The 18999-nt window shown below is 36.2% G+C and overlaps 1 non-coding gene across 1 annotated transcript; it reads left to right on the forward strand.

Annotated features, from left to right (window-relative positions):
* The first annotated feature begins 18463 nt into the window (after window positions 1-18463).
* Window positions 18464-18568, forward strand: LOC120362446 (small nucleolar RNA U13). The gene has a single exon (XR_005578353.2). It is a non-coding gene; the product is annotated as a small nucleolar RNA U13 (small nucleolar RNA).
* Window positions 18569-18999: the final 431 nt, after the last annotated feature.

An 18999-nucleotide genomic window follows, 5' to 3' on the forward strand; every position in this document is an offset into this window, starting at 1 on the left:
TCAATGTGCAGAAATCACAAGCATTCCTATACACCAATAACAAACTTAAAGAGAGCCACATCAAGAATGAACTGCCATTCATAATTGCTACAAAGAGAATAAAATACCTGGAAATACAACTAACAAAGGATGTAAAGGACTTCTTCAAGGAGAACTACAAATCACTGCTCAAAGAAATAAGAGAGGACATAAACAGATGGAAAAACATTCCATGCTCATGATTAGGAAGAATCAATACTGTGAAAATGGCCATACTGCCCAAAGTAATTTATAGATTCAATGCTATCCCTATCAAGCTACCTATGACCCTCTTTACAGAACTAGGAAAAAAAACACCTTAAACTTCATATGGTACCAAAAGAGAACCCGCATAGTCAAGTCAATTCTAAGCAAAAAGAACAAAGCTGGAGGCATCATGCTGCCTGACTTCAAACTATGCTACAAGTCTGCAGTAATCAAAACAGCATGGTACTGGTACCAAAACAGAGACATAGATCAATGGAACAGAAGAGATGCCTCAGAGGCAACACTACACATCTACAACCATCTGATCTTTGACAAACCTCACAAAAACAAGCAATTGGAAAAGGATTACCGGTTTAATAAATGGTGTTGGGGAAACTGGCTAGCCATGTGCAGAAAGCAGTAACTGGACCCCTTCCTGACACCTTACACTAAAATTAAGTCCAAATGGATTAAAAACTTAAACATAAGGCCTAACACCATAAAAACCCTAGAAGAAAATCTAGGCTAAACCATTCAGGACATAGGCATAGGCAAGGACTTGATGACTAAAACACCAAAAGCATTAGCAACAAAAGCCAAAATAGACAAATGGGACCTAATTGAACTCCAGAGCTTCTGTACAGCAAAAGAAACAATCATTAGAGTGAATCAGCAACCAACAGAATGGGAAAAAATTTTGCAATCTACCCTTCTAACAAAGGGCTAATATCCAGAATCTACAAAGCACTAAAATAGATTTACAAGGAAAAAAAAAAAAAAAAAAAAACTAACCCATCCAAAAGTGGAGAAGGCTATGAACAGACACTTTTCAAAAGAAGACATTCATGAGGCCAACTAACATATGAAAAAATGCTCATCATCACTGGTCATTAGAGAAATGCAAATCAAAATCACATTGAGATACCATCTCATGCCAGTTAGAATGGTGATCATTAAAAAGTCTGGAGACAACAGATGCTGGAGAGAATGTGGAGAAATAGGAACACTTTTATACTGTTAGTGAGAGCGTAAATTAGTTCAACCATTGTGGAAGACAGTGTGGCACTTCCTCAAGGACCTAGAAATAGAAATTCCACTTACCCAGCAATCCCATTACTAGGTATATACTGTATCCAAAGGATTATAAATCATTCTATTATAAAGACACATGCACACGTATGTTTACTGTGGCACTGTTTACAATAGCAAAGACCTGGAACCAACCCAAATGCCCACTGATGATAGACTGGACAAGGAAACTGTGGCACATCTACACCATGGAATACTATGCAGCCAGAAAAAGTCATGAGTTCGTGTCCTTTTTAGGAACATGGATGAATCTGGAAGCCATCATTCTCAGCAAACTGACACACGAACAGAAAATCAAACACTGCATGTTCTCACTCATAGGTAGGTGTTGAACAATGAGAACTCGTGGACACAGGAAGGGGAACATCACACACTGGGGTCTGTTGAGGGTAGGAGTAGGGAAGGGACAGTGGGGGTTAGGGAGGTTGGAGAGGGATAACAGGGGAGGAATGACAGATATAGGTGACAGGGGGATGGAGGCAGTAAACCACATTGCCATGTATGTACCTGTGCAACAATCCTACATGTTTCGCACATGTACCCCAGAACCTAAAGTGCAATAAAATATAAAAAAAATAAAAAATAGAAAAATTGTTACGGTAATATTTTTAAATGATAATTTTTGGATATATTGTGTTAAATAAAACATTACAATTTTTTAAAAAAGAAAATGTATGGTATTATGCACTACACATATTCTTGAATTGTCAAGGATGATTTTTAATAGTGAGGATATATAAATGCCAAAAAATAAAAAGTACATAGCCACTTATGTATCCATTCATGAAATGCAATCCATCCCTTAAATGCAAGTCACTGGAAAGCTAGAAAACTGAAAGGGAAGATTTTAGATTTTTCATGAGCTGTGTATAAATAAAAATAATTGAAACAAGTAATTGATTTGCTATATTCCTATTTAATACTGAATGATAGATACTAAATATATCAAATTATCTTTTTATACATGTTATTTGATTAAAGAGTTTATCTGTGTCTGTGTATCATTATCATGGTTTGTGTCTCATTTAAAAAGTAAGTTGCTTCTAGGCTGTGTGGACTCATGCCTGTAATCACATCACTCTGGGAGGCTGAGGAGGGCAGATCACCTGACATCAGGAGTTCAAGACCAGCCTGTCCAACATGATGGAACCCCATCTCTACTATGAATACAAAACTTAGCTTGGGCATGGTGGCGGGCCCCTGTAATCCAGGCTACTCAGGGGCTGAGGCAGAAGAATCACTTCAATCCACGAGGAGGAGTCTGCAAGTCAAGATCGCACCTCTGCACTCCAGCCTGGGCAACAGAGTGAGACTCTGTCTCAAAATAATAATAATAATAATAATAATAGTAATAATAATAATAGAAAAGAAAAAAAGTAAGTTGCTTCTAATATTTTTTAATTTAAAAAGAACCACTCATGTAAAAATATATTGCAACTATAAAATATTTGAGCCAAGTGTGGTGGCTTAGACCTGTAATCCCAGCACTTCAGGAGGCCTAGGCAAGCAGATCACAAAGTCAGGAGTTTGAGACGAGCCTGACCAACCTGGTGAAACCCTGTCTCCACTAAAAAAATAAAAATTAGTGCGGTGTGGTATTGTGCACCTGCAATCCCAGTTACTCAGGCAGCTGAGGTAGGACAATCGCTTGAACCTGGAAGGTGGAAGTTGCAGTGAGCCAAGATCACAACACTGCACTCCAGCCTGGGAGACAGAGCGAGACTCCACCTCAAATAAATAAATAAATAAAATAAAATATTTGAATAACTATAATTTATAGTTGAGACTATATGCCAACAATAATCTATTTTGCTTAATGGATTATGTTACTGTTTTTATTTTTATCTAGAACATGCTGTGATTACTGCCTGACATGTCATGTCATCAAATCATTATAACAATTAGAAAACAAATACTTCTTGCCATATAGAAGAAGCCTATGAATTAGTTTCTGTTGATCACCAATGTGTTAATGACCACCCCAAGTCTATTAATTAGGTTCATATGACTTAAACAGATAATCTGAAATTTTATGCATTAATATTTTTATAATAAGCACATGTGTTTATTATGATATCTTCTTCAGCAAAGCTTTTATATCAGTTTTTTATTCAAGTTGAGTAATGCCAAGTTGCTTCCTGAAACTAGAACTGATTCTACTTTGTCCAACAAGAATAAAAAAAATCTCAGAACATAAATAGTTTAAAGATACTTTTTTTCCTACTGTAAATGGCACACAGATGGTGCTTAACTGTTCTCTGAATCAATTCCAAAAATGTGCAACATCCTCAATAGGGAGAACTAAAGATGGCTGAGGTTCTATGAAAATCTTTAGAACTTTTCTAAAGCCTTTTCTAGATTTTTAGATTGAAATTTTATTAACTACAAAGTTGTTTGGAGGAAAAAACATTTTCCTATAAAATGATTTTCAGTGACATTTAACAATGTCTAATAAAATATTTTAGTTTACTTTGTACACTATTTCATGGCTAGGAAGACTTTAAAAACCCAAATACTTCCAACTTCAACCCCACCCTCTGGCTAGCTTGTATGTTCACAGATGGCGCTTTTAACAATTTTATTTGGATTTCACTCTTCCTTGAAAGATTTATCATTCTGTTTCCAGAATTCTATCTATCTACATGCTTTATTTTCTTGCATTTAATTATTCCCTTCTCTTTTATTTCCCTTCTATTTCACTTCTTGTCTTTCTTCTTAACCTTATAAAATAGGAAGGTGATCAAAACAAGGTAGAAGCAGATAAATGAATGGGAGAATAAAAGAAAGAAAAAGGACTAAGAGCAGGATCTGTAAATCACATGATTCCCACAGAAGGCCTGGCATCCACCTAATGACTCCCATACACAAGTCCATGTCCACATGTAAGACAGAATCTATGTGACATGCCAGTATTTTCCATCATGAAGTCAAGGATAACTTGAAAAAACATTCCTGGAAATTTGTGGAGCTCAAGGAACCATATAAATACATGCCATTCAAATAGAGTAATATTTTGTTACAGATTGTCCCACTTATCAAATGAATATAGAAATTCTGAATTTCCAGGATCAAATTAGGGGCCTATGCTTCCAACATGCCAAAGTTTATGGAAGTTCTAGGCAAGAGGCCAGCATAATTGAGGGTTAGTACTATTCAAATCAGCTTTTTAAACTTTCTGAAAATGTGTTTATACATTGGGTATGTTTCTTTTCAATATTACTATATATCAGTCACTCTGCAGAGTTCTATCTTACAAAGATGAATAACAAATGGTCTTTGATATCAAGAAGTCACTGGCTAACAGAGTCACAAAGAGCTTCTTCTGTTTTCTCCTAGAAGTTTTACAGCTTTGGTTCTTATGTTTAGGTCCATGGTTCATAATGTTAATTTTTTTAATGGTCAAAGTTTATTTTTTATATAGATATCAAACTATACCAACACTTTTTGTTGAATAGACTATTCTTTTCCCATTGAATTATTTTATCAAGTTAATCTGAAAGTAATTAACATATGTGAGTCTATTTCTGTAGTCTATTCTGTTCCATTGATTTGTATGATTGTTCTTATGCCAATACCACATTATATTTGTTAAAATAGGTTTGTGCTAAGGAAAGCTAACTGCTAACTCACTGATAACTCAGTCAGTGTCATATAAGTGCCCATTTTTTCTTTTTCTAGATTCTATAGGGTATTGTAAATTCTTGATGTTTTCATAAATATTTAAGAATAAACTCGTTAATTTACAAAGTAGTCCTGATTTGAATTTGAATGAGATTGCATTAGATCTGCAGATCAATTTGGAAAGTAATATTTTAACATTATTGAGTAAATCAACAAATACACTATATAGTTCCATTATTTTACATATTCTTTAACTTCAGAAATGTTTTATAATTTTCAAAGCACATGTCTTGCATATATTCCATTGAAGCAATGAGAAGAATTTCATATTTTTTGATGCTTTTGGATAGGGTATTTTTTTTTTCAATTTCCATTTTAAATTATTTATCACTAGTGTATAAAGAAATCAGGGGCTCCACCAAGATAGCCAAATGGGAACAGCTTCAGAGCACAGGTCCCAGCAAGAGTGACACAGAGGTCAAGTGACCACCATATTTCCAACTGAGGTATCAAGTGCATCTCAATGGAACTGATTGGACAGTGGGTGGGGCCCACGGAGGTTGAGCCACGGCAGGTTGGGGCACTGCCTCACCTGGGAAGTACATCAGACCAGAGGACCTTCCCTCAATGCAAGGAGGCCATTGGGGGCTTCTCAGGCCACTCTGGCACTCTGGCAGTCTGGTTCAGATACTGTGCTTCTCCCACAGTCTTCATGGCCCACAGACCAGGAGATTCCCACCAGCTGATAGGCACCTTGGGTTTACAGCATAAAAACCTGCACAAATCTGGGTGGCCATTTTAATTGGTACCTGGAACTCCTGCCAGACAGAGCTGCCCATTCCCCTGAAAAAGAGGGGACTGAAGGTAAAAAAAAGAATGAAATCACCAAAAACCAGAATGTCCTCCAATGGATCACAACTCCTTACCAAAAAGGGAACACAACTGGATGGAGAATGAGTTTGACAAATTGACAGAACCAGGCTTCAGTAGGTGGGTAGTAACAAACTTAGTTCTGAGTTAAAGGAACATGTTCTAACCCAATGCAAAGAAACTAAGAACTTTGGAAAAAATGTTATAGGAAATGCTATCTAGAATAACCGGCTTAGAGAAGAACATAAACGACTTGACAGAGGTGAAAAACACAGCACGAGAACTTTGTGAAGCACACACAAGTTTCAATAGCTGAATCGATCAAGCAGAAGAAAGAATATCAGAGATTGAAGACCACGTCAATGAAATAAAATGAGAAGGCAAGATTAGAGAAAAAAAGAGTGAAAAGAAATGAACAAAGCCTCCAAAAAATATGGGATTATGTGAAAAGACTGAATCTGTGTTTGATAGGTGTACCTAAATGTGACAGGGAGAATGAATCCAAGCTGGAAAACACTCTTCAGGATATTATCCAGAACTTCCCCAACCTAGCAAGGCAGGTCAACATTCAAATCCAGGAAATACAGAGAACACCACAAAGATATTCCCCAAGAAGAGCAACCCCAAGGCAAATAATCATCAGATTCACCAGGGTTGAAATGAAGGAAAATATGCTAAGGACAGCAAGAGAGAAAGGTCAGGTTACCCACAAAGGGAAGCCCATGAGACTCACAGTGGATCTCTCAGCAGAAACCATATAAGCCAGAAGAGAGTGGATGGTGGTTTGCTGCCTCCATTCCCCCCATCACCTACATTAGGTATTTCTCCTAATGTCATCCCTCCCGAATCTCCCCACCCTCTGTTATTCCTCCCCTAGCCCCCCAACCCCAAACAGACCCCGGTGTGTGATGTTCCCAACCCTGGGTCCATGTGTTCTCATTGTTCAACACCAACTTACAAGTGAGAACATGTGGTGTTTGGTTTTCTTTTGTGTCAATTTTCTGAGAATGATGGTTTCCAGATTCATCCATGTCCTTGCAAAGGACATTAACGCTTCCTTTTTTACGGCTGCATAGTATGCCATGGTGTGTATGTGCCACATTTTTTCCCTTTAAGTCTGTTATTGGTGTATAGGAATTCTTGTGATTTCTGCACATTGATACTTTCCTCTTCTCTGTCTAGTTTGCAGGTAAGTGCATCAAAGGAATTGTTTCTGTTAAGCATTTTCAATTTGCTTTTTTATACTTCCCAGCCTTCTACTGAAATTCTTTTAGTATTTTGTCTACCTTGTTGCTAGATTTTTAAAATAATAATCATAGATATTTCAAAGACCGCTGAAAATGTACAGTATCTGTGCTATCTCTATTGCTACTATTTTGTTTTCTTGCCAATGGGTCATTTTTTTTTGTCTGACTCTCTCTCTCTCTCTCTCTCACACACACACACACACACACACACACACACACACACCAGGAACAAAAAAAACAAATGAAAATAAATACAAATATACATCAAATATCGTGTGTAAAGAAACAGTAGAAACTGAGGTAACTATAATTTGTACCCAGAAATTTATATATCTTTTTTTCCTCTAAGACTTAGTGTTGGTAGTTGAGTTAGTCTCACCATTAAGTGAACTGGATGAGAGTTTTGCAGTTGCTGCAGTTACATCAGTGCAGTATCAACCTCAAATTTCTCCAGTGATGGACTGCAGCTTCCTTGTGCTTCGTGTCAAGTGTGGGGTACTGAAGATTTTATTTGGTGATTTGGTGTTCCTGCTCCATCTTCAGCTTTCCTCAAGCCCTACTCATGACATAAAGTCTCTTTGTGAACTCTTGCTTCTTCCCAAGTGAAGGATTGGTAATGCTTGCTACTCTCTTCTGATATTTCTAGTATGCATATTGTTTATTTGTTATTGCACATAATTGAATACTTGAATGATAAAGATCCAACAAAAGTGGGTTTTATAGCCACTGAATATGATTGGCTAATGGAATTTAAAGTAGATGCTAAATATTTAAAATGTACCTCTAAATCCAGATCTAGTATAAAGACAAAGCCTAAACTAAGGTTCCTTTTTTAAAATGCCTGATAGACATTTATTTCTTAGAATTGATATGCTCTATGTCCAGAAATTACATCACTAAATATTATGATTTTTAAAATTTGCCAATAAGCACTTGCATGATAAAATCATAATTCAGGTATTAGATTATTAAATATAAGTCTAGAAAAAAAAACAAAATTTTACATTTGCTTCACATTGGAGGCTAAAATAACCTATCTTGGGCATCCCCTGAGGTTTACACAAATTCCTTGATTATAGATAGTGGCACAAGAAAAATTTAAACTGGATTACTGCCAAAGAGAAGGAAAAATAAGGATGGTTTTTTTGACCCAAATGACTCAATTTGCTTTTAGACATTTGGTGTTTTAACAAACAAAATGTCCATTAATTCAGGCCATCTGGGAACTACTTCTGTGCTTGGGCCATAAAGTCAAGGATTTTTCTGTCCTGCTATCTTTAACTGGACTATTTGTAATAATGAGGTTCAGATATTCAACATTAGACAAGATAGTCCCAGCAGATGACTTACTGAATATTTTGATAAAGGATCTTCCACATGCTCCTTACTGATACATGTTAGTTGACATTAAACCCCATTTCCTCCCTTCTTTCTTACATAAGTTTTCTTTATTTTCTTATTTGTTCTTCACTATCATTTCTGCCAAGCCACAATTTTTACAATCTTACAAAGAAGAGCACTATTTTTAAACTTCAGTAACTCAAATACTACTTTCATTGTATATATCTTTTTAAACTACCACTTATACACCAAAATATATTTTTTAATTGAATTTAAATAGATTTTTAATTTAGCCTTATCCTAAGCAATCACATATTCAACAAATTAGTGGTGCTCAAACTTTAGTACACATTAGAATCACCTGGAGGGATTGCTGGCCTTCAGCCTCAAAGTTTCTGATTCAGTCTATCTGGGGTGGTGGTGCTTGGCAATTTGCATTTCTAAGCTCCCAGGTGATACTGTTACTGTTTGGGAACCACACTGTAAAAACCACACACTATTTTGTGGTTTTTTCTTGTGCTTATTATACATATGCGCGCGCACACACACACACACACACCACTCAATTTGTAGTAATGTATATTCAACTACTAAAAATAAAAGGTTGCTTTGTGAGCTACCAAAAAACGTTCTCACCTATTGCACTTTTTTTGGAAGGAATTTTCTAGTAGATGTCACTCTATTCTCCTGATAAATCATTCTCTACTTAGTTATTTCTACTTCTTCCCTACTTTCTTTCTGTGATTATAAAACTCTCAATTACTGTAATGTATTAGTTTGTTTCACAGTGCTATAAAGAATTGCCCAAGACTGGGTAATTTATAAAGGAAAGAAGTACAACTGACTCACAGTTCCACATGGCTGCGGAGGCCTCAGGAAACGTACAATCATAGCAGAAGGGGAAACAGGTACATATTAACACAGCAGCAGGCGCACGAGAGAGAAGTGCAAGCAGGAAGAAAGCCAGATGCTTATAAACCCATCAGATCTCGTGAGAACTCACTATCCTGAGAACAATAAGGGGGAACCGCCCCCATGATCTCATCACTTCCACCTGGTCACTCTCTCAACACCTACGGATTATAATTCAAGATGAGATTTAGGTGGGGACTACAAAGCCGAACCACATAATTTTATCTGCATGCAGATAAAATGTCTCTTGCCATACCCACACATACAGCATTAATATATAGGGGTTTGGGGTTGCTCACTAGTTGTTTCATAAATATATAGGGGTTTGGAGTTGCCCATTAGTTGTTAAAAAAATAAAAAAATAAAATAAAATAAAAATAAAAAAAGCTTTGTCTCAAGAAATCTAGAAAAAAGCTCAAAAGTACCCAACAGTAAGACCAGAGTTCATTATACTATTTTGCACAGTCCTTTCTTCACCTCTGGAAGTCTAGCTGAATTACATCATTATTTTGTTGTTGTTGTTTTTTTTTCTTTTTTTTTTTTTTTTTTTTTTGAGACGGAGTTTCGCTCTTGTTACCCAGGCTGGAGTGCAATGGCGCGATCTCGGCTCACCGCAACCTCCGCCTCCTGGGTTCAGGCAATTCTCCTGCCTCAGCCTCCTGAGTAGCTTGGATTACAGGCATGTGCCACCATGCCCAGCTACTTTTTTGTATTTTTAGTAGAGACGGGGTTTCACCATGTTGACCAGGATGGTCTCAATCTCTTGACCTTGTGATCCACCTGCCTCGGCCTCCCAAAGTGCTGGGATTACAGGCTTGAGCCACGGCGCCCAGCCTACATCATTATTTTGAATCTCAAGACTATGGTCTCTTATTTCTGATAAAGCACTTATTACTTGTAAACTTATTAACTGTAAAGCACTATTTAAGTAATGGATTTGGAGAACAGCATTTAAGGCTGGTTGTTTATTAAAATATGTTGACCGTGAGGACAATAAGTTCAGATTAGACAAATAATATGACAAGGGGATTACTGAGGTATCATTCTTCTTTTCATTACTGTACTAAACATTATTACTAATACTGTTCCAACCCTTCAGTAAGGATAAGATCTGCAAAATCAGAAAGGAGGTAGAAAATTCAAGATGTTTTCTAGAACTATGTCTAAGATAAAGGCACTCAGTATTATATTTTCACACACAATGTGAAAATGTACACCCTGCTTACTTTCACCCTTAGGATTTCCCTCACGTTGCCCTTCTCATCTGAAATGTCTTCCTTCCTCACCTCTATCAATTCAAAGTTGACCTTTGCTTTCAGGCTCAGCTGGAACACCACCTCTTCAACACAGCCTTCATCAATCTTTTATTCCTTGGAACACCTAAAGCAATTATAGAATGTATTTTAGCACTTGTATTCTGTTGTATATTTTCAACATTGTTTAATAAATATTATGTTTTCCTCAACCAAAGCAGGGTGTCTCTACAGCCCCTATAACTGTGCTAAGGATATGTTAAGTGATTCATCTTTGTACTTATATATTCTAGTGACTCCTAAACAAATATCTATTGTTTATCCTATTTAAATATATTATTATTTTGCTCATAAATAGAAAGTCTGAGCCAACATTCTATTATTAATTCATTCTATGATCACAGATATGTTTTATATATGTATATTTTACTTATTGCCTTAATTTTTATTTAATTCACTATGGCCAGCATAGTGTAATTTTATAGAAAATTTGTATTTTAAGTCAAAGTCTTTTATATAGAGTCAATTTTTAGATTAGCTGCCTAAATGAGTAAACAGACTCTTAATAATTCTGACTTCTTCTAAAATCAAGAAAAATATCTCAAATTTTATATCCATAAGAAAGAAATTATAAAACATCATATAATTATACTGCTTTAGAAAAAAATACATAACATCAGGAAAATTACAGTTGTAGCTATAAAACATTATATAACTAGTTTATTTGCATTTTTCTTTGTCAACACTTCATTATGGCATCATGTAGACAATGTTAATGTCTATACAGTGCCAAAATATTTATCATAACAGCCAACTGACATGGGGGGGTGGGGGTGGGGGAACAACAACATAATTTCTTTTGAACAGCTGATGTTAAACAACTGATTCAATTTCTTTTTTAACATAGAAACAACCATATTAATCAATATTTTGAAAAACATTTATATTCTAGTCCCTCAAATTTAGCCTAACAAAATATGGGGAGAAAGATGAAATATATTTTGTCTCTACCAAAAGGCACCTTGCCTCTTCATAGAAGCTACAGAGGACTCTCTGGCATAAGGGGGACAGTTTTTACCACTGTGAGGTCCAGTCATAGTCTGTTGAGGAGGGGGAAATTCTTTATCGATCGCAAAAAGAAATTGTCTGAAGAAGCCTCTACCTTTATAAATAAAAGTTCAGCTGAAAACTGTTGTGATACTGAAAGGAGGATAAACTGATTCAGAGAAGAAAACAGAAATCTTTTTTTTTTTAAATCAGAAAAGGACACTATTAAGCATTTGTCTTTTATTTAAAGCTACAGAAATAATATGAAACTAAGCAATCATACATTCTGTTCTGCTATATTCTAGTTACACCATAACTGTTTTCCTTGCATTTGGTAATTCTGATTCAAACTGTTTCCACTGAAGTATAAAAACATTAGGGTATAGGCTAGGCACGGTGGCTCATGCCTGTAATCCTAGCACTTTAGTAGGCCAAGGTGGGCAGAACCAGAGGTCAGAAAATAGAGACCAGCCTGGCCAGCATAGTGAAACCCCGTATCTACTAAAAATATAAAAATTAGCTGGACGTGGTGGTGTGTGCCTGTAATCCTAGCTACTCCGGCTGAGGCAGGAGAATCGTTTGAACCAGGGAGTCGAAGGTTGCAGTGAGCCAAGATCTCGCCACTGCACTCCAGCCTGGTGACAGAAAGAGACTCCGTCTCAAAAAATTAAAATAAAATAAAAGAAACCTTAAGCTATAAGCTCTAAAATCTATTTTCCAGAAAAGTAAAACCAGTATCTGATGCTAAAGGAAAATAAATCCTGAAGTCAGAAGACTTGAATTCAAGTCTCTACTTCCTCATTAGCCAGTTATGTCACCTTGAACTGGCTGCTTTAATTGCCCGAGCTTCAATTCTCCTGTCTATAAAAGGAGATTATTAAAACCAATTTTACCCTTCTATGATACAGTTAAATGAAATAAATATTTTTGTAAGCCATAAAACATAAAAACTGAACAAGAAATTGGCAGCCCAGTTCACTGACTTCTTTGTTGTTGTTATTCATATTCTCAGAGATTAAATGAATTGCCAAGCTGCCATGTGCTTTCACATATTCAGTATACCTACAACTCAGTGTCCCTTAAAATATGAGTGTTTAGAATCTCATCTTTTTGCGAATGTTTAGTGTCATGTTGGATAAAGCACCTGCATGATTAAATATATTTTCTTTTGAGTGTTACTGATATATAGACAGAATCTAAGTACATGTATTTGCATTTGGTCAAGTAAAAGAAAGGTTTACAAATGCACAAGGAATAAAGCCTGCTAAGAAAAGATGGCAGTCACATTAAGAACTAAACAAACAAACCTACTCCAGTGTAGTTCAGCAAGTAATGGTGGACAAGAATGTCAAAATTCGTAGAATCTTAAGTGCTGAAAGGAAGCTTGGAAATGAAATCCTTCACCTCCCATCTCATGGGAGAATCCCTCCTGCAATCTCTATGACCAGCCAGATCATTTTCATTACATCCCTACATTAAAGCATTTTCTTCATTCTTTGTGTTGGCTGGCCTCACAGCCATTCCTTAAATGGCATGACAGTTTTTTCTAGGTTCCTTATGATTTTTTTCTTGGAGGAGATATTGAAGAATCTTTTAGGGAAGGAAGAAGGGATAGATGGTATGAAATAAACTTCTTCTGCCTGCTATTTAGATTATTTTTCACATATTAAATATTTTCAAAAGCCATCTCTAAGTTAGATGTACACAATCCCAAATCAAAAAAAAAATCTATGCTTGGGAACATATGTATATCTTCATAATAATTTTTAATTAAATAGAAACTTTTAGTAGGTATTTTGATAGTTTTACTATATTAGGTATTTTCAAACTGTTTAGGATTCTGATAGATAAGTACAGCTGGATTTGTTTTATACATAAAATTAACACATGTATAATATATCAAAATATGTTCAGAAATTAATTTATAAAAATATATATTTCCAACTTTAAGTTACTATTATTGTTTATACGCTCTAACATCACTGTTCTTCTTCTTGTCCTGTTGCCTTTTACTCAAGTGTAATCAAAGCCTTCACCAGAAAGATGCAACTGTAAATGTATCTATCTACAGGTGGGAAATTTAACACATTTGCTTTGTCAGGAACTGGATAAAGGACAAGAAAAGCTGAACAAAAGGAAGCTGTTTTAATTCATATGCTCCAGGCCTCAGAAGACTTTGAAATAAAGTAGCACTTCCTTTTTTTCTTTTTTTTTTTTTTTTTGTTTTGTTATGAATGTACTATTGTACAGGCACTCATCCTGTTTGACTTAGGGATACTACTCTTTTATGAGGTTCCTTCTCCCAGTACCTCTGGGAGTCCTGATACCATTTGTACCTGCTCTTAAATTATATCCTGAATCAGAACTCACAGGTCACTTGGAATACACCAGATGTGTTGCTGAACTATGCCCCCAATTCTGAGTTGAGCTTCATTTCATGTATTTCTCAAGATGAGGTTGGTTCTCCCCTTAAGAAGTTTCACTGCAAGTGAAATGGTAACTTCATTCCTCAATTCTCTAAAGCACAACTGCACTATGTAATGCTTAACAAGACTTCACTAAAAGAAACCAGGGACGGGAACTATATCACAGAAACCTTGAAATTGGTCGTGGCTGCATTTAGAATTCACAGTCCCAAGCCACATGTCAGTCATCTCCTCACACCTTGTCCTGTTTAGATCTTGACCTGCCTCACTGTAGTGAAAATCAACCTTCCTGCTATTCCTTGTCTCTTCCATTTTATAGAGACCAGCTTACCTTCCGGCAAAGAGGCAAGAAGAGCTTCCTAAGTACAGTATACATCTTCTCCTGCAGTCTAGACACCAACTCCCTCAGGTCAGAAAGAAAAGAAATGGCTTTTCCTTCCTCCTGACTCCCTCAGGAGCGCTCAATCTCTTGATTGATTTCCAATCAAGTTTCTGCCCTTGGCTGACCTCTCCCCAGCTTGGCTCATGGGCATCATGCATTCTTTTTAGGGAGAATCCCACCCCCTACCACACACATTGGTCTCACCCTAGGCTTCGAAAGGGCCATCCCAAAATGCAGGATTACTTGTGTTTTTCCCATAGTGTAGCATGTTAAGCATTAGAAAGCTTCCATGTTGTCAAGGAACAGCAAAGCTCAGTTTCTGTTTTCAGAATTTTACGAGTACTTGCTTGCTTGTATAGAAAAACTCACAAACAGACATTCCCTGAGAATAAATGAAGAAACAATAATGCTAACAAAGGCAATCTTAATCAGAACAAAATGACAAAGGACAGCATTTATTATCTCCATTGTAGGTGTCTCTGCACATGGGTTACTTTTTGGAGTTTAACACTTTCTTAAGAAAAAAAAAAGGTAGGTGCTTTTCTGTAAGTCTGAATAAAAGCCCACAAATGCAGGCATTCCCAGAGTATAGTGGGGGATCATCACAAAGAGGAGAAGAGAAAAATCCACCCTAGAAAACAGAAATGGAGTACCAGTAACTTTTTAAATGGCAGATTCTCCAGTTTTAACAGCAATACAGCAAATATAATTTAATAATTACTACATTAATAGAATACTTTGTTTCCATTATTCTTTTTATTGCTACTACTACTACTACTAGTAATACTTGGGATACTAGTAACTATAAAAGACTATCTCTGAACATGGCTTTTTAATTATAATTTAGCAAAAATTTATTAAATATTCTTACAATAGTATGAATATGTTTCCATGTAAATATATTATGTTTACTCCAGGTTCATAAAACTGTAAGGCAGTTGAATATTTATCACTGTTCATAGCTTTGCTAATTTCTTAAAATCATTTTCTAAATGTAATCTTTAAAAATACTGGATTTTTATTATGTCAAGCTTACAAGTAGTCATCATCTTTATCTTAAAATAATGTTCTAGGCTGAGTGCAGTGGCTTATGCCTGTAATCCAAGAACTTTTGGAGGCTGAGGCAAGTGAACAAACTTGAGATCAGGAGTTTAAGACCAGCCTGGCCAACATGGTGAAAACTGGTCTCTACTAAAAATGCAAAAAATTAACTGGGTGTGCCTGTAATCCCAGCTACTTGGGAGACTTAGGCAGGAGAATCCCTTGGACCCAAAAGGTATCCACCTTTATGCCACTGCATTTCAGTCTGGGTGACAGAGAGAGACTCCATCTCAAAAATAAATAAATAGAATAAAATAATGTTCTATATCCATATTTTAAAGTATAAGCATATTTTCAAAATCCTTTTATAATAATAACCTCCTTTAAAGATGGGCAGAACATAGAACTTGCCTCTAAATTCCATATTCTAAAAATACGGAAAAGGTGGTAGAATAGTCACTACTTTGATGAGCTTACATTTTATGACAATAATAAAATGGCTTCTCAGATGTAATTAACGTCCATAATCAGTTGTTTGTAAATTGGTTAAAAAGGAGATTCTCACTGGGTGGGCCTAGCCTAAACCGGCTCACCTTATAAAAATCCCATTGAAAGAGGGTCTAGAGAGGTAAGGAACTCTCTTTCCCATTGGCTTTGAAGAAGTCAGATACCACAGATTCTACTGCTCTGAGAAAATTAATACTGCCAACAACAACCACATGAGTCTGGAAGAGGTCGCTGAGCCTCAGATGAGACATAGCTGCAGCTGATGCCTTGATTACAGCTTTGTGAAATCCTCAGCCAAGGACCGAGCTATAGCAAGCATTCTCAGACTCCTGACCCATGAAAACTCTGAAAGAATTAATGTGTGTTGCTTAAGACATTACAATTTGTCATGTAGCAATTAAAAAAGAAAGACATCGTTAAAATATTTATTGAGCACCTACTAGGTGACTCAGCTGTTCTAACACTTGGATACAACATTGAAAAGGACAGGAAAAGTCTCTGCCTTCAAAAAGTTTCCATTATGCATTGAGGAAGAAGATCAATCTGATTGTCAATTTAATACAATCACTTTTTTTTTTCTCTAAGTGATATCAGTTGGTGGATTCTTCCTGTTTCATTAGGGTAACACTAGCTACTACAACAGATGAATACCCAAATATTGGTGACTTAATAATAAAAGCATAATTGTTTCTTTACACAACAATTCAATGAGAATGTTTGGCACATAACATTCCACATGATGACTCAAGGTGTAATGCTGCCAGCACCTAAAGGTTCCATGACTTTTGCTTCCAACTGAAGGACAGGAAAAGTAAAAATAGAAAAGGCACATCTGCTTCTTAATCAACTTGGCTTGGGAGTGGTATACCTCTACTCATATTCCATTTACTGGAGCTAATCTCATGGCAGGAATTGTAGTGGCTAAGCAGCAGCATCTTACAGATATTCTGCTTTATTAAAGGGGACAAAAATATTCACTAGACAACCACCTGTGTCTGCTGCATTCCTCAATAGCTGCACATTTGCCTCAGGTAGACAAGACCATGTTATAGTCATTGAATCAATAAATGAGTATGTTTATGTGCATGTTCACATATTGTGGGGACATATTATGTCAACTGAACCTATAGAGACTATAGTGAACATCAATTGTTTTGGTTAGTGCAATAGCCCTTCCCACTTCTGGTAACCCACTGTTTTCACTTTGGTTAGAGCCACAAAACCTACTGCCTACCACAAACAGAAAAACACATTGACCAGGCCTAGTAATTCAGAGTAGACTAGACCATTCTTCCAACAGCAACAATAGGCTCATGAACCAACCTGATTTGGTTAGGGTTCTCCGTGAGGTTTAACACCTTGAAGGATGTAAACATAGGGTTATAATGCCTTTCATAAGAACAAGAAGGCCTCATTTGTTAGAAAGAAAGCCTCAGAGACCACAGGAAAAGACATAGCCCAATGTTACTTTATTTTCTCATCTTCATCTATCACATATCATTCTTTCTTATAATCTTCCCTGTCTGATTTGCAAGGAATGGTTAGCAAGAAGAGAAAGGAGCTAATTAACAATGAGGAAAGTATATGAACAATAGAGCAAGCATGTGACAGAAGACATTGGCAAGACTGGGTGACAGGGAGAACCCAGGCTTAAGGGAAGACAATTGCTCAAAAAAAATGTAGTTAAATTAAGAAATGTCTTTAAAGCTGGAAAAAAAATCAGCCTGAATTTTCTTCTGTGGGCAGAAGAAGGACATTAAGATTTTTGGCAAAAGTAGTCATTGGACTCCTAAAACAAAGAAGAATCATAAAACTTCTGAGTTAAAATGTCACATGGAGATCATTTTTATCGCCCAAATGCCCATTAATCAATGAGTGGATAAAGAAACTGTAGAAAGTGTGATATATATATATAGAGAGAGCTATATATCTATAACATACATACATACACATACACACACACACACTATATATATATGAATACTACATTTCTATCTATATAAATGGAATACTACTCAGCCATAAAAAGAATTAATAGCATTCATGGCAAACTAATGGGATTAGGGACTATTATTCTAAGTGAAGTAACCCAGGAATGGAAAACCAAACATCATATGTTCTGACTCATAAGTGGGAACTAAGCTAAGAGGATGCAAAGGCATAAGGATGACACAATGGACTTTTGGGACTCAGGGAAGGTTGGAAGCGGGTAAGGGATAAAAGGCTACAAATAGGGTTCACTGAATACTTCCTGGGTGATGGGTGCACCAAAATGTTACAAATCACCACTAAAGAACTTACGCATATATCTGAATACCACCTGTTCCCCAAAACCTATGGAAATACAAAATTTTAAAAAATAAAATTATAAAAGAGAACTTTTTATCAAACACTTTTATTCTCTGGAAAATTAATTCTAAGTTCAGAGGTGAACATTGGATAGCTGGAGGGTAAACCCGGCACCTCTGTGGGAAAATGAAAAAAACAAAAAATGGAATAGCGATCTTTTTTCTAGTTCATAAGTGTGATGAATGGGTTGTCACACACATGTATGAGATGTGCTTTCCTCAAACCTTGTTACAACGTCAGCACATTACCTATCTGACGTGGAAAAAAAAAAAAAAAAAAAAAGGAATAGTCCAGGTGATGTCAGAATGGGCTTGGAAAGCAGCCCTGAAGAAAAGGAGGTGGCTATGAAAAGCATTCCATATGGAGAACTGACGTGAGGGAAAGCCACATGCACTGAGATTCCAGGTGAGGAAAGGGAAGGAGGTGATACCACTAGCTAAAACAGAGACTTGAGTGAGGGTGCCAGTTCTAGGGAAGTATCATATATTCTATTTTAGATGTACACATTTAAAGTATGCTGAGTTTCTGAATATAGCATATCACACAGGATAACTTTCATATTGTATATCACCCAGGAGAACAAGTTATAGAGGATATATTCTGGGCTAAGAATTATAATAAGTGATTTACAGATATTATCAAATTTAATCCTCACAACAGCCCTTGGAGGGCTTAACAGGCTGGTTTAG

Source organism: Saimiri boliviensis, chromosome 15 (genome assembly GCF_048565385.1).
Source record: "Saimiri boliviensis isolate mSaiBol1 chromosome 15, mSaiBol1.pri, whole genome shotgun sequence".
Taxonomy (NCBI): domain Eukaryota; kingdom Metazoa; phylum Chordata; class Mammalia; order Primates; family Cebidae; genus Saimiri; species Saimiri boliviensis.